General features: G+C 41.7%; 1 pseudogene; it reads left to right on the top strand.

Annotated features, from left to right (window-relative positions):
* The first annotated feature begins 200 nt into the window (after positions 1–200).
* On the top strand, positions 201–555 carry LOC102438832 (annotated as a pseudogene).
* Positions 556–11,940: the final 11,385 nt, after the last annotated feature.

Raw genomic sequence — 11,940 nt, 5'->3', positions numbered from 1 at the left:
TTACCTCATATTGCAAATTCCAGGTTATATATCAGCTATGTGACTAAAATGCCATTTGTCATCCCTCTTTAATCACTATAATGTCTCTCCTAAACCCCAACATATCAAAAATCAGAATCGGGTGAGGCGTGTCATGAGTGAGCTGTCAGTGTGCAGGTGAGTTGGCTCGGTGCTCTGTATGGTAGCTGTGTCAGTGTGTTATGGTGCTATCTCATACCAACCTGGCTACTGGAATCCCTAATAGTAAAGTAAAAAATACTCATGACTCTCCAGCACAGATGATGGCTCCATTGACCTTCAGTTTAAGAAAAGCCCACCTAAGATCCCACTTAAGGCCATTGCACTTGCTACAGTGCTCTTTTTGATTGGCACCTTTCTCATTATCATAGGCTCCTCCTGCTGGTGGGCTATATCAGCAAAGGGGGCGTTGCAGACCAGCAGGTCTGTCCTGATCATGGCATCCTGGTGTTCCTGCCAGGATTGTACCACCTACTTATCACCTACTATGCATCCAAAGGCTACTGGGGTCACTCCTACATGACAATTCAGACTTGATGTCTGGTACCCACCTCAGCCCTGAGAAGCAGTCAGGTGGGACTGAGCTCAGCTTTAAGATACTGAGCAGAAACTATGGCTGAGGGCTAAGAAATTCTACAGTTTGCAGATGTTTAACAAAACAATGGCCAGGTTTACGGGTCTATCCTAAAGATGTTCACTGAGTTTACAATGAGCTGATTAGGGCATGCTCTATTTTTCATCTCCTAGCCCTGACAGAAAGCTGACAAGTTTTTCCACATGAACCTGTATCCTGGAAGAATAGCAATGTTAATTGGAGAAAGTGGAAATTATTGCTGCCACCACCCTTTTAAGTAGAGCACTTCTTTTAAATAGTCTTTATTGACGGTTTGTTCTTAGAACAAATGGAAGAATGCAGTAAGTCAAATTTCTTATTACTAAGTAATTTATTTTGAAAATACCTAAGTATCTTACTCTCTATGCTCTAACTTCATGTTCTAGTGAAAGATGTTGGCAAAATCAAATATTAGTGTGGATGCATCTGTAATATTTTTTACTTGCTTTCTTATTAAGAGTAATGAGGAATTTTAAACCTCAGAGCAAGTTTTCAAAATGTTAACACTCTCTGTTCACCACTCCTTGGCTAGCTCTGATCTGGCTCACCATTAGGTTGGGCACCATATAATTTGGGTAATTCTATCCTTTATAGATTAAAATGGATATCATGCCATTAAGGACTGGACTTTTGACTGTTTTCTAAGGAAAAATGTAGATAAGAGTTAGTTAGAGTTTATAACCTCATTGTTAGCACCTTGTATTTATGATGTTATTCTCAAGATTTGGCCTAGATCCCTAGGGAACTAGACTGCCGTAGTGTGATTGTTTCCTAGCTTGCAAAGGTGACTTATGTTCAAAAGAAATTAAAATGTCAAAATCTTAAACCCTACACTTAAATAAGTTAACTTTAAACATATTTCAGAAAACAATTTAATGATTATGATATCTGAGATTCCCTCCCAAAGAAATCAACAATTATATAAAATTCAGTCATCCAACATGAAAGATAAAAACCAAAAATGTATACACAAATCTACTCATTATTCTCCATCCAGTTACTACACCGGTGGTAAGAAAAGTAAAAATGCAGTCGTGAATGCTAGCTGGATGGAACTCATTTCCAGAAGAAAAAAAAATGCAAACAGCCATTATACAAGTAAAAATCTAAAAAATAAATTGTAAAAGGCATTTTCTTTAGAACTCTTGGGCGGTCCAGGAGGCAACGATGAAATGGCATCCTACAGATCATCCCCACTGCCCTGTTCACACCCGTTGTTAGAGCCATAGTGCGCCTGTTGAATGTAAATTGCTTTATGAACAGAGCCTTCCTGAAAGTAAACAGGCTGGATATTGAAACAGCCATCTAGTTTGGAGCTTGCTGATATTATAGCGTCTTGATTTCACCAGATGGGAAACAGAACATATGATTTTATTTATGCATATCAAATATAAGAGCATAGTTTTGGGGTTTTTTAACCTAGACAAGTAGATTAGCCAACAGCACCTGTAAATCCACGAATGAGATTTAAATAGTTACTATCAATGACTCATTAACATGTACCCACTTGAGTAAATTGCTGTATTACTGAACATATGTTCATTGGAATGTATAAACAAGGCAAGAAACCTGATTCCATTCATTCTAGAAAGTTGTTCTTTATCAAAGTTAATGATTTCCAAACAGCATTTCTGTTTAAAGTAACAGGGCAAGAGGCAATAACACAAAACACATCCTCCGCAGCCCAGAATGTTTATTCCTCTAGAGAAGATGCCATCCTTACAGCATGGGTGGGAAACATCCGGCCCACGGGCCATAGAAGGCTCGAGAAATCATTTGATCTGGCCCTTCCAAGGCATTAGGGGTGAGTTAATTAAATGTTTGACCAAATATAGCAGGCTAATTTTAAGTTAATCACTTTTTTTATGGCCCGCAAATGATGTTATAAATATCCAAATGGCCCTTGGCAGAAAAAGGTTCCCTACCCCTGCTCTAGAGACAGACCTGGACAAAATGGTACAGTGGGGCCTTGACTTACGAGTTTAATTCGTTCTGAGACCGAGCTCATTAAGGAGCTCGTTAACTCAAATTACTCTGTCAACTCAAAGCAAAAAATCGGCTGAGAGACAGCTGGTATCTCAAAAAACTCGTTAGTTGGGACACTCGTAAGTCAAGGCCCCACTGTATTTGAAAAAAGCACTGATTTCTTCTCACCACCCTTTTGGCAGCTGCTCACTCAAAGGACATGCAAACACAACACACACGCACGCACACGCACACACATACACACACAATATGCCTGGCCAGACTTCTTGGATGAGCCTCTGTTCCTGAAAATCCAACACTACTTTTATTTATTATTACTTTTAAACTCTTATGTCCTCAAAATCTGACCTATCCAGAAGCTAAAAAGAAAGTTAAATGTAGTATTTACACCAGCAGAGAAGGACTGATGGGACTTCTCCAAGGGCAATTGCATTTTAAAAGAATGAGTTGGTCCAGACATATGGAAATTTAATAGTAGGCCCTCAGGCAAAATATGCTCCTTTCAGGACTCCTCTAATCACAACATACTCTACTTTAAAAAAAAAAAAGGCTTTATCAAATGTTTTTACTGTTCTCCAACTAAGGCATTTGACCAAAACATTCCACAATACATCCAGAAAATATTATAAGCCAAACACAATTTTTTTTTCTTTAACTATTGAATAGTGTCAATTACTAGTAATGCCTGCATGAAACCTGAGAGCTCCTTCTGGTGTGTAAATGTCAAAGGCCTATGCTATCAAAGGATCGTAAAAGTAAACAGAACTCTTAAATACCCCTAGTAGAGTCTCAAAAAGAAAGTGTGGATTTGCTTTTGGAAACAGGTGGTGCAAAGAAGCTAATTTGTGGAACTCTTGGTCCTCTAATCCAGCGGTTCTCAACCTGTGGGTCGCGACCATCGGAAAACACATATAGCATATCAGATATTTACATTATGATTCATAACAGTAGCAAAATTACAGTTATGAAGTAGCAGCGAAAATAATTTTATGGTTGGGGGTCACCACAACATGAGGAACTGTATTAAAGGGTCGCGGCATTAGGACGGTTGAGAACCACTGCGAGTCTAATCCAATGAAGAGCATCAGAGTAGATACCTGAAGCTGTGAAGGTAGACATCTGGCTGATTTAGGAGCAGGCCCTTTATGTAGACCTGGGCAAAGCTTTCTAAGCAGAGAAGACAACAATGCAATGAGTTTGACTTCTCATAGAACAAAAAGATTAATTTTTTAATTCAGACAAGTAGAGAGCAAGAGAAAAAGTTATGGGGAAAAAAATCAGAGGGCTGGAGAAGAGCCAGAAAATGTAGACTTGATAAGCTGATCACTTAACACCTAGAGTTCTCAGAATCCACCAGACAAAATACTTATCATATCAGTCTGAATCCTCATAAGATACCAAAAATCACTCTGAATCTTAAAAATAGAGAAAATTGAATTTGGGGGATTGATTAAACAAGTAATCAAAGAGCCCAGAAAGCAAAGAATAAGGCCACAGCAGGAATCCATTTCTACGCTGGGGCAGGAGGAATTGTGCAAGGAAATGGCATCATCAGAGCCCAGGATCATATGGCTTTAGAATAGTTAGGACCAAGTAGGGGCCATATAATTTCCCATGATACAGAGCAGAGCAAGGGAAGGATGGAAATTGGATCTAAGAGCAAACTGGCAAATGGCAGGCACATAGGTTGACTCTAAGAGGAAAGGTAGAGACAGGGGGAAGATGGCAGCGTAGGTAAATGCCTGTATTCGCCTCCTCCCACAACCGCATCAAAATTACAACTAAAATACAGCCAGAACCACTGGACAGCTGGCTGAATAGAAGTCCTACAACTAGAGAAGTGCAGAAGAAAGCACACTGAGACTGGTAGGAGTACAGAGGCGCAGAACGGGCTGGTCCAGCACCCACGTGTGCCGCTTTTTTTAATCGGGAGGAAGATTGCCTCTTCGGAGGCCACCCAGAGGAGCAAGGGGTCCCAGCCCCACACCAGACACCCAGTCCAGGGTCCCAGAGCTGGGAAAAGAAGTCCCTATGGGCAGTAAGAACTATGGGCTGTAAAAACCAGTGAAGATTGGGGCTCAGTGACATAGAGGCTGCTGGAGACTCAGCTATTCCTCTTAAAAGGCCAGCACTATAAACTGAACTTACAAGGTCCTGCTTCCTCTGTGCTCTAGTGCCAGGCGAGGCTCTGGGGAACCCAGGCACATATGTAGAGGAACTGGATTGTCTGGCATCGCGACAGGAACTCAGGGACGGCTTTCTCCCAGACGGAGGTGCTGGTAGGGATCCTTGTTCCTATGCTGAGACCTCCCCGATTGCAGGGCTGACTTGCAGCCATTTCTGTTTGCCCTGTCCTGGTGATTCCCTAAAACTCCACCTCATCCAATTTACAACCCCACCCATGCAGCAGCTTTTGCATATGATTGGCTGTTCCTTGCTCAGGGTAAAAAGCTGTCAAACAAGCTGCAGCTGGGTTAGGGAGCTCCAAACCTTTCAATAACAGGCCCAAGACCCGGCACCAGCACCAACCTGCCTTGCTTCATAGCTGGGCCTCATCTGGGCACCTCCAAACCTGATACAAAGAGGAAGAATATGAAGATCTCTCTGTAGCTCCTGCTGGGTGGCGCCAGGCAGTGGCTGACTTTGCAGCTCCCTGGAGACCCAAGAGCCAGTGTACCCAATGGTCATTATCAGACCATACCAGATTACAACTCTATACATCCATAAGCAACATACTCAAGGGGAAGACTCAGTGAGTACCAAAGGCCCACTGAAGTCCTGTTCTATAGGGATGTCTCCTGCACAGCAGCTCTCCCACTGTAGTCACAGCTGGTCCCCACAGCCAATTGGCCTGGAGGTCAATTCCCCCCAGTGACACCAATAGCAATCAAGTCTCAACTACAAGACTGTGCTCATAGCACACGAAGGGGTGCACCTAGAGCTCCCAACTCAGGTGACTGGGGAGGCTGAGACACTGGACTCTATGGAACACCTACTACACAAGGCCACTCTACCAATTCAAGGAGACATAGCAGCTCTACCTAATACATAGAAACAAACACAGGGAAGCAGCCAAAATGTGGAGACCAAGAAACATGTCACAAATGAAAGAAATGGAAGACAGCAAACTACTGGATATAGAGTTCAAAACCACAATTATAAGGTTACTCAAGCATCTTCTAGAAACCTCAAAAAAATTGGAAAAGGACCAGCCAGAAATTAAGCGTACACTGACTGAAATAAAGAATAATATACACGAATTCAACAGTAGAGTAGAGGAGTCTGAGAATCAAATCAATGATTTGAAATATGAGAAAGCAAAAAAAAAAAAAAAAAACACCCAACCAGTAGAGCAAAAAGAAAAAAGAATCCAAAAATATGAAGAAGTCAGCTGATTTTGCAACAGAAACTATGCAGGCCAGAAGACAGTGGCAATAAATATTCAAAGTGATGAATAGCAAGGACCTACAACCAAGATTATTCTACCCAGCAAAGCTATCATGTAGAATTGAAGGTCAGATAAAGAGCTTTACAGATAAGAAAAAGCTAAAGGAGTTCATCACCACCAAACCAGTATTATATGAAATGTTGAAAGGTATTCTTTAAGAAGAGGAAAAAGAAGAAAAAGAAAAAGATCAAAAATATGAACAACAAAATGGCAACAAATATATACCTATCAACAATTAAGTCTAAAAATCAAAATAAGCACATAAGAAATCTAGTAAATAGAATAAACTGGTGAATAAAATAGAATCAGAGGCATGGAAATGGAATGGACTGATGATTCTCAGAGGGCCGGGGGTGGGGGAGAGCAAGAAGAGGTTAAAGATCTGATATGCATGTATGCATTACTTATGGACACAGACAATAGGGTGGCTAAGGCCTGGGGTGGGGCGGGAACCAGGTGGAAGGGGTCAATGGAGGGAGAAGGAAGAGGGACATCTGTAATAATCTCAACAATAAAGATTTTTTTTAAAGGAAGGAAAAAAAGAGGAAAGGTAAATTCCACCTGCCCCCACCTGGTCTGACTGTACAACTCCCCTGCAAATCTTTTCTTGTCTATCTGATTCTGTCTGTCTGGCAACACAACTTGAGGACAGAAGCAGAGGGACTAGTTCCTATTTATAATTAGTGTGATGGATTTTGTGTGGGAGCCTATAAGTCAAACCAGACAGCTACTATTTCTTATTGATGGAGATGATGGTGACTGCAGTTGTGGAAGGAGATCAAACTTAGAAACAAGTCTACCCAGCACCTGAATAAATGTTGGAAATTTTCTAAAATCATTGAATGCACCAATTAGTCCTTTTAATCCCATAAAATCAAACTAATTTATTTGTTCCTCCCTCAATGACAGCATTATCATCTATCTAGAAACTTAGAGGCCATACTTGTCTCTTTTCTCCCAACCAACCCCTCCTGATGGTTTAGCCTTCAAAATATATCCCAAATCCATCCATTCCTAATTCAAAATCCTCTCCTCCATCTCCACTCCTAGTCCTATTCACCTTCACCTCTTCCCTCGATCATGGCAAATAGCCTCTTAACTCCTGACATTCTCCCACTCTTGTGCACTTACAGCCTCCTCTACCCCCCAGTCCTCATATGGTGGCTCTTTCATTATTTACACCTCAGTTCCATCAGCATCTCCTCAGAAAAGACTTCCCTGACTATATATTGAAAACTATCTGTCATGTCACCCTGCTTTATTGTTTTATAGTATTTTTCAATGCCTGAAATTATCTTGATCTTATATTTGTTTTCTTTTTACCTTATCCATTAGGAAATAAGCCACATGAGGGCAGTGGCTGGACTGTTTTAGTCACCATGGCAACTTCAGCACTATCAAAAGCTCTTGGCACAAAACCGGCATGATAAACATTTATCAAATAAATAAATGTTACTCTACCTACTAGATTACTCATCTTGATTCACAATTTAGACAACACAGATACACACAGTCTAGGATAAATTTGTACGTTAGATTTCTGCACATATTTTGAAGGGCTTATAAAAGTAAGAATTACCTCCTTTCCCCCAAAAAAATGTTTTAAGCCAACTGATCTACCTTAGTCAACATGGGCTACCATAATAAAACACCATAAGCTGGGTGAGTTAAACAACAGAAATTCATTTTCTCACAGTTCTGGAGGCTGGAAGTCTGAAATCAGAGTGCCAACGTGGTTGGGGTCTGGTGAGAGCTCTCTTCCTGGCTTGCATACTGCCTACCTTCTCACTGTCCTCACACGGTGAAAATAGATCTTTCTCTCTCCCTTCCTTTTATCATAAGGGCACTAATCCCGTTATGAGGCTCCACCCTCATGACCTCATCTAATCCTAATAACCTACCAAAGGCTTCTTTCCTAATACCACCATATTGGGGATTTCAGTTTCAACATATGAATTGTGGGGTGGTGGGACAACTCAGTCCATAGCATGACCATTATAAGAAAATCCAAACATATCAGTATGGGACTTAAGAACCTCAATGAATTGGCCCCTAGCCTGTCATTCCAGCCACCTCACCTCCACAATTTCCCTGGATTCCAGTCAGACCAAACTCTCTAAAATTGTCACTTTTCCACATATCTGCCTTTGCAAATTCCCTTCCTTCTGCCTAAAATACTGTTTCTTTTTGTTTGTCTGACACCCTTCAAAATTCAGTGCAAGAGTCACCTCCCTATTCCATCCTAGGTGGATATAGGCATTTCTCTATTTATGCTCTTTGGGAATCTAGCCCAGACTGTACTCCAGACTTACCTAGATTTGCATATTTCATCATTATTGTGAATGCACATAGCTGTCTCTTCAACTGGATCATATGCTCCTGGCATCCAGCTTTTAGATGCTTAATCAGTGTTCAGTGAACAAACAAATAAATCAGCCCTTGACGAGGGCTCTGAATGCCAGGGTTTTAATCTCCAGGGAGTGGGATATATAAAGAATATGGTGTTTAAATGACTTGGAATTGCAGAACACTGTCACCCACACCTCTCAACCCTGACTACAGGTTACAAACCTAAGAACATGCCTTTTCTTAAAAAACTCCTTTTCTTCAGAGCTCTCCTCTGATGAGCTTTTTTCATCACCCCATCCACCTGAGTACATTTTCTTTATTATATGAAAAGGACACTGTAGTTGTTTTTTTGTTTTTTGTTTTAAATATATTTTATTGATTTTTTACAGAGAGGAAGGGAGAAGGATAGAGAGTTAGAAACATCGATGAGAGAGAAACGCCGATCAGCTGCCTCCTGCACACTCCCCACTGGGGATGTGCCTGCAACCAAGGTACATGCCCTTGACTGGAATCGAACCTGGAACCCATGAGTCCGCAGGCCGATGCTCTATCCACTGAGCCAAACCAGTTAGGGCATGTAGTTGTTTTTTTTTAATAAATCTCTCAAATTGCGGGCATGTCACTGTGCTATGCATTTGCTCTTCTGTCACCTTGTGTGAGTTGAAATTACTTCTCTGATGAAATGCCTATGAAGAGCTTTCTTTCTGCCTTGTGCATTCAGGGGCAGGGTCAGGGAGAGGAGGCAAAAGCAACTCTTCCCAGGGGATTGATGCCCTTCCCAAAACCCCCATCTACATCTCCTCTTGACAAGTCAGTAGCCATGCCAACCTCCAGGGAGTCCCAGAAACCTTGGAGGCTGCCTGCAGGAGCCATCTGTTTTGCTCTACAGCCTCCATCCAGGGGATTTAGGCCCTGCATCTGGCTGAGCCACAGGCAAGAATACAAACCATTCCTGAGGCCAGTCTGTCCTCAATGTGGCTACTCTGGTTCAGGAACTACTGTGGCTGCTGAAGACTCGTCTCTGACCCAGGTTTATTGTTCCCATCAGCTTCTGCTTCCTCCTTGACTTCTGAGTATTGCTCCTACTTTCTCTTCACTGTTTTCTGAATTTGCACTAAGCCCTTACCCAAAATTCTCTGCCCTGGGTTCCCAGTGTCTGCCATGATACTCTCAGTCCTGATTCCAGCCTTGACTCCCCTGACCTAAGCTGCCCAGGCCTTCGCCTACATCCTTTTCACCCTCACCTCCCTCCAACCCCCATCCAACTTGTGTCTACCAGTTAGTTACCTACCTGTGCTGTGACCATAACAGGTGGGTGAGGGAGTAGTTCACACCACCCCATGAATGGAACAAATGTTTCTGTGGAGACATTTTTATCAGCCAAGATTACATCTGGCCAACCTATGAGGAGCACCATAAATTACCCAAATATATAAGTGCTTGATTCTAGACTCCTGGATATGATCTTTAGTAAATGATCATGGAATGTATGGCTTAAAAATACCCTTGATCTTATAAGTCCTTGGGTAAAGTTTTCTCTACTTTATCAGTGGACAATTACTCAAAGCTTACTAGTAAGATTTTAAGATAGTAAGACTAAGTACTACTCTTTTGTCTTTTCAAAACTGGCATAATTCCAAATACATGGTGAGCACCAAATGTTTGACAGTGGAAAGAAGAAAGGAGGGGGGGAGGGGTCAATCCACTACTTAAATTTCTTCATGTAAATAATTATAACCAATTTGAATAATGATACTTTTCCTCCATTTTTTAACTCTACAGTTGCTCTTTATTTTTCAACTAGTGTCCCAGTGCAAGGATTCATGCACATTGAAAGGAAATTAATTAGAAGAAATATTTTAATATTGCTATTCATGTCTTGCTAATGAAATGAAAATAGGATTCCACTGAGTCTCCTACCTACCTACTCCAGAACTTCTGTGAGGATCAAATGAAATGCGACATGTGAAAATGCATTACAGACATTTGGTTAAACTGTAAAATGTTTGCACCTGGCTATAAAGCAAGTCAGGTTCCTGGGCTGAAGAAACACCAAGGAGGCTAGTTGCTAGGGAGAGGAAGGCAGGCATTGCTACATGATGTCATTACCCAGTGTCCACAGAGACTGTTTCCAGGCTGGGCTGGGCTGTGGGCCACATTTTGCGCTATGGGGTCTTGGCAGCATTGGCTACGATTTGGCAGGGTGTTGCTCCAGGGTGGTGGCAGGGCCTGTGTCCCACCTGGGGGAAGCTGAGTGTTGGTTTGTTGGTGCCAGGTCTGTGGTGCCATTTATTTTTAAATGGCCAGTGCACATCATGGCAGCTCCTGCGCTGAGCATCTGCCCCCTTGTGGTCAGTGCACGTCATAGCCACCATTCAGATGGACACTTAGCCTTTTATATATATAGATAGCTCAAAACTACTAAGTGGACTCAACAGAATCTTCTACCCACTTCAACTGCAAAGCCAGTTGTTTGAAATCATTGCTGACTGGAATTAGTTATCCCTGTTTTCTCCTTATTATCAGGAAAAAAATATATTTTTTTCCTCAGCAGGATCTCTTTAGAGTGTCCATATTTATAACAACATAATGATAACCCATGAGAGAGAAATAAAATATGTTAATGACTATTTTTTCTGAGAAACAAAGTCATTCAATGTTTGTGAATAAAATGCTATGTAAATGATCTTTTTATAAAAGATGCATTTAAATTGGCATTGACCTTTGTAGCAGTCATCCCTGGCTTTCTCTCAGTTGGGAACAGCATGCATAGACATCTACAGCTTTCAACAGCAACTCTGTAAATCTCCTTCATTATGTGCTGCCCCTGAGCTGCTGATATAATCCTCATAACTAGTTAACACATCTCCACAGAAGTAAGAGAGAAAAGTGAATGTTCTTTTTTCCCTCTCTGTGAACACAAAATATGTGTTTCTCTGAAGGAGACTCAGTGGGAAGGAACAGGCCCTGTTTTCCCATAGTTAGCAGCTGTCAGGTAGAAAAAGAAATTCTTCAAGCCAACAGGCTGCCTTGCCGCGGTTCCATGTTTCCCAGGCCACATACCTTGTCAAGGCCATCGTGAGGTCAAAGATTACGAGTCTACACAGTTGCACGTTGGTTCCCTTTCCTAATTTCAGGGCTCACAATCCAGAGTTACTCACTTGCAGAAAAACATAATACTTCCTCACTACTTACAAGTTCACAAAGCAAGCTCAAGCCAGCAGCAGTTCTGGCTTCATTCACTGCAGCCAGCATGGTCTTCCTCAGCCTTGGAAGAATGGTTTCCCTCCACTCGGTCCCGTTTCCTAACTAATCTTCTCCTGGCCGCAGTTCCTGTTGATTAGGCCAGAATAAAATCTTCTCATTGTGGAGTACTTATCTTCCTCTCATTGTGGAGTACATATCTTTAGCATAAATAGCATCTATCCTATCTAATAATAGACAAAGATGCAAATTGACCGTACCTTTGCTACGCCCACCATTGGCTAATCAGAGTGATATGCAAATTAACCGCCAACAAAGATGG

Source organism: Myotis lucifugus, unplaced genomic scaffold (assembly GCF_000147115.1).
Source record: "Myotis lucifugus unplaced genomic scaffold, Myoluc2.0 scaffold_136, whole genome shotgun sequence".
NCBI lineage: Eukaryota > Metazoa > Chordata > Mammalia > Chiroptera > Vespertilionidae > Myotis > Myotis lucifugus.
Note: the sequence above shows the minus strand (reverse complement) of the source record. Positions and strands in the feature narration are given on the sequence as shown.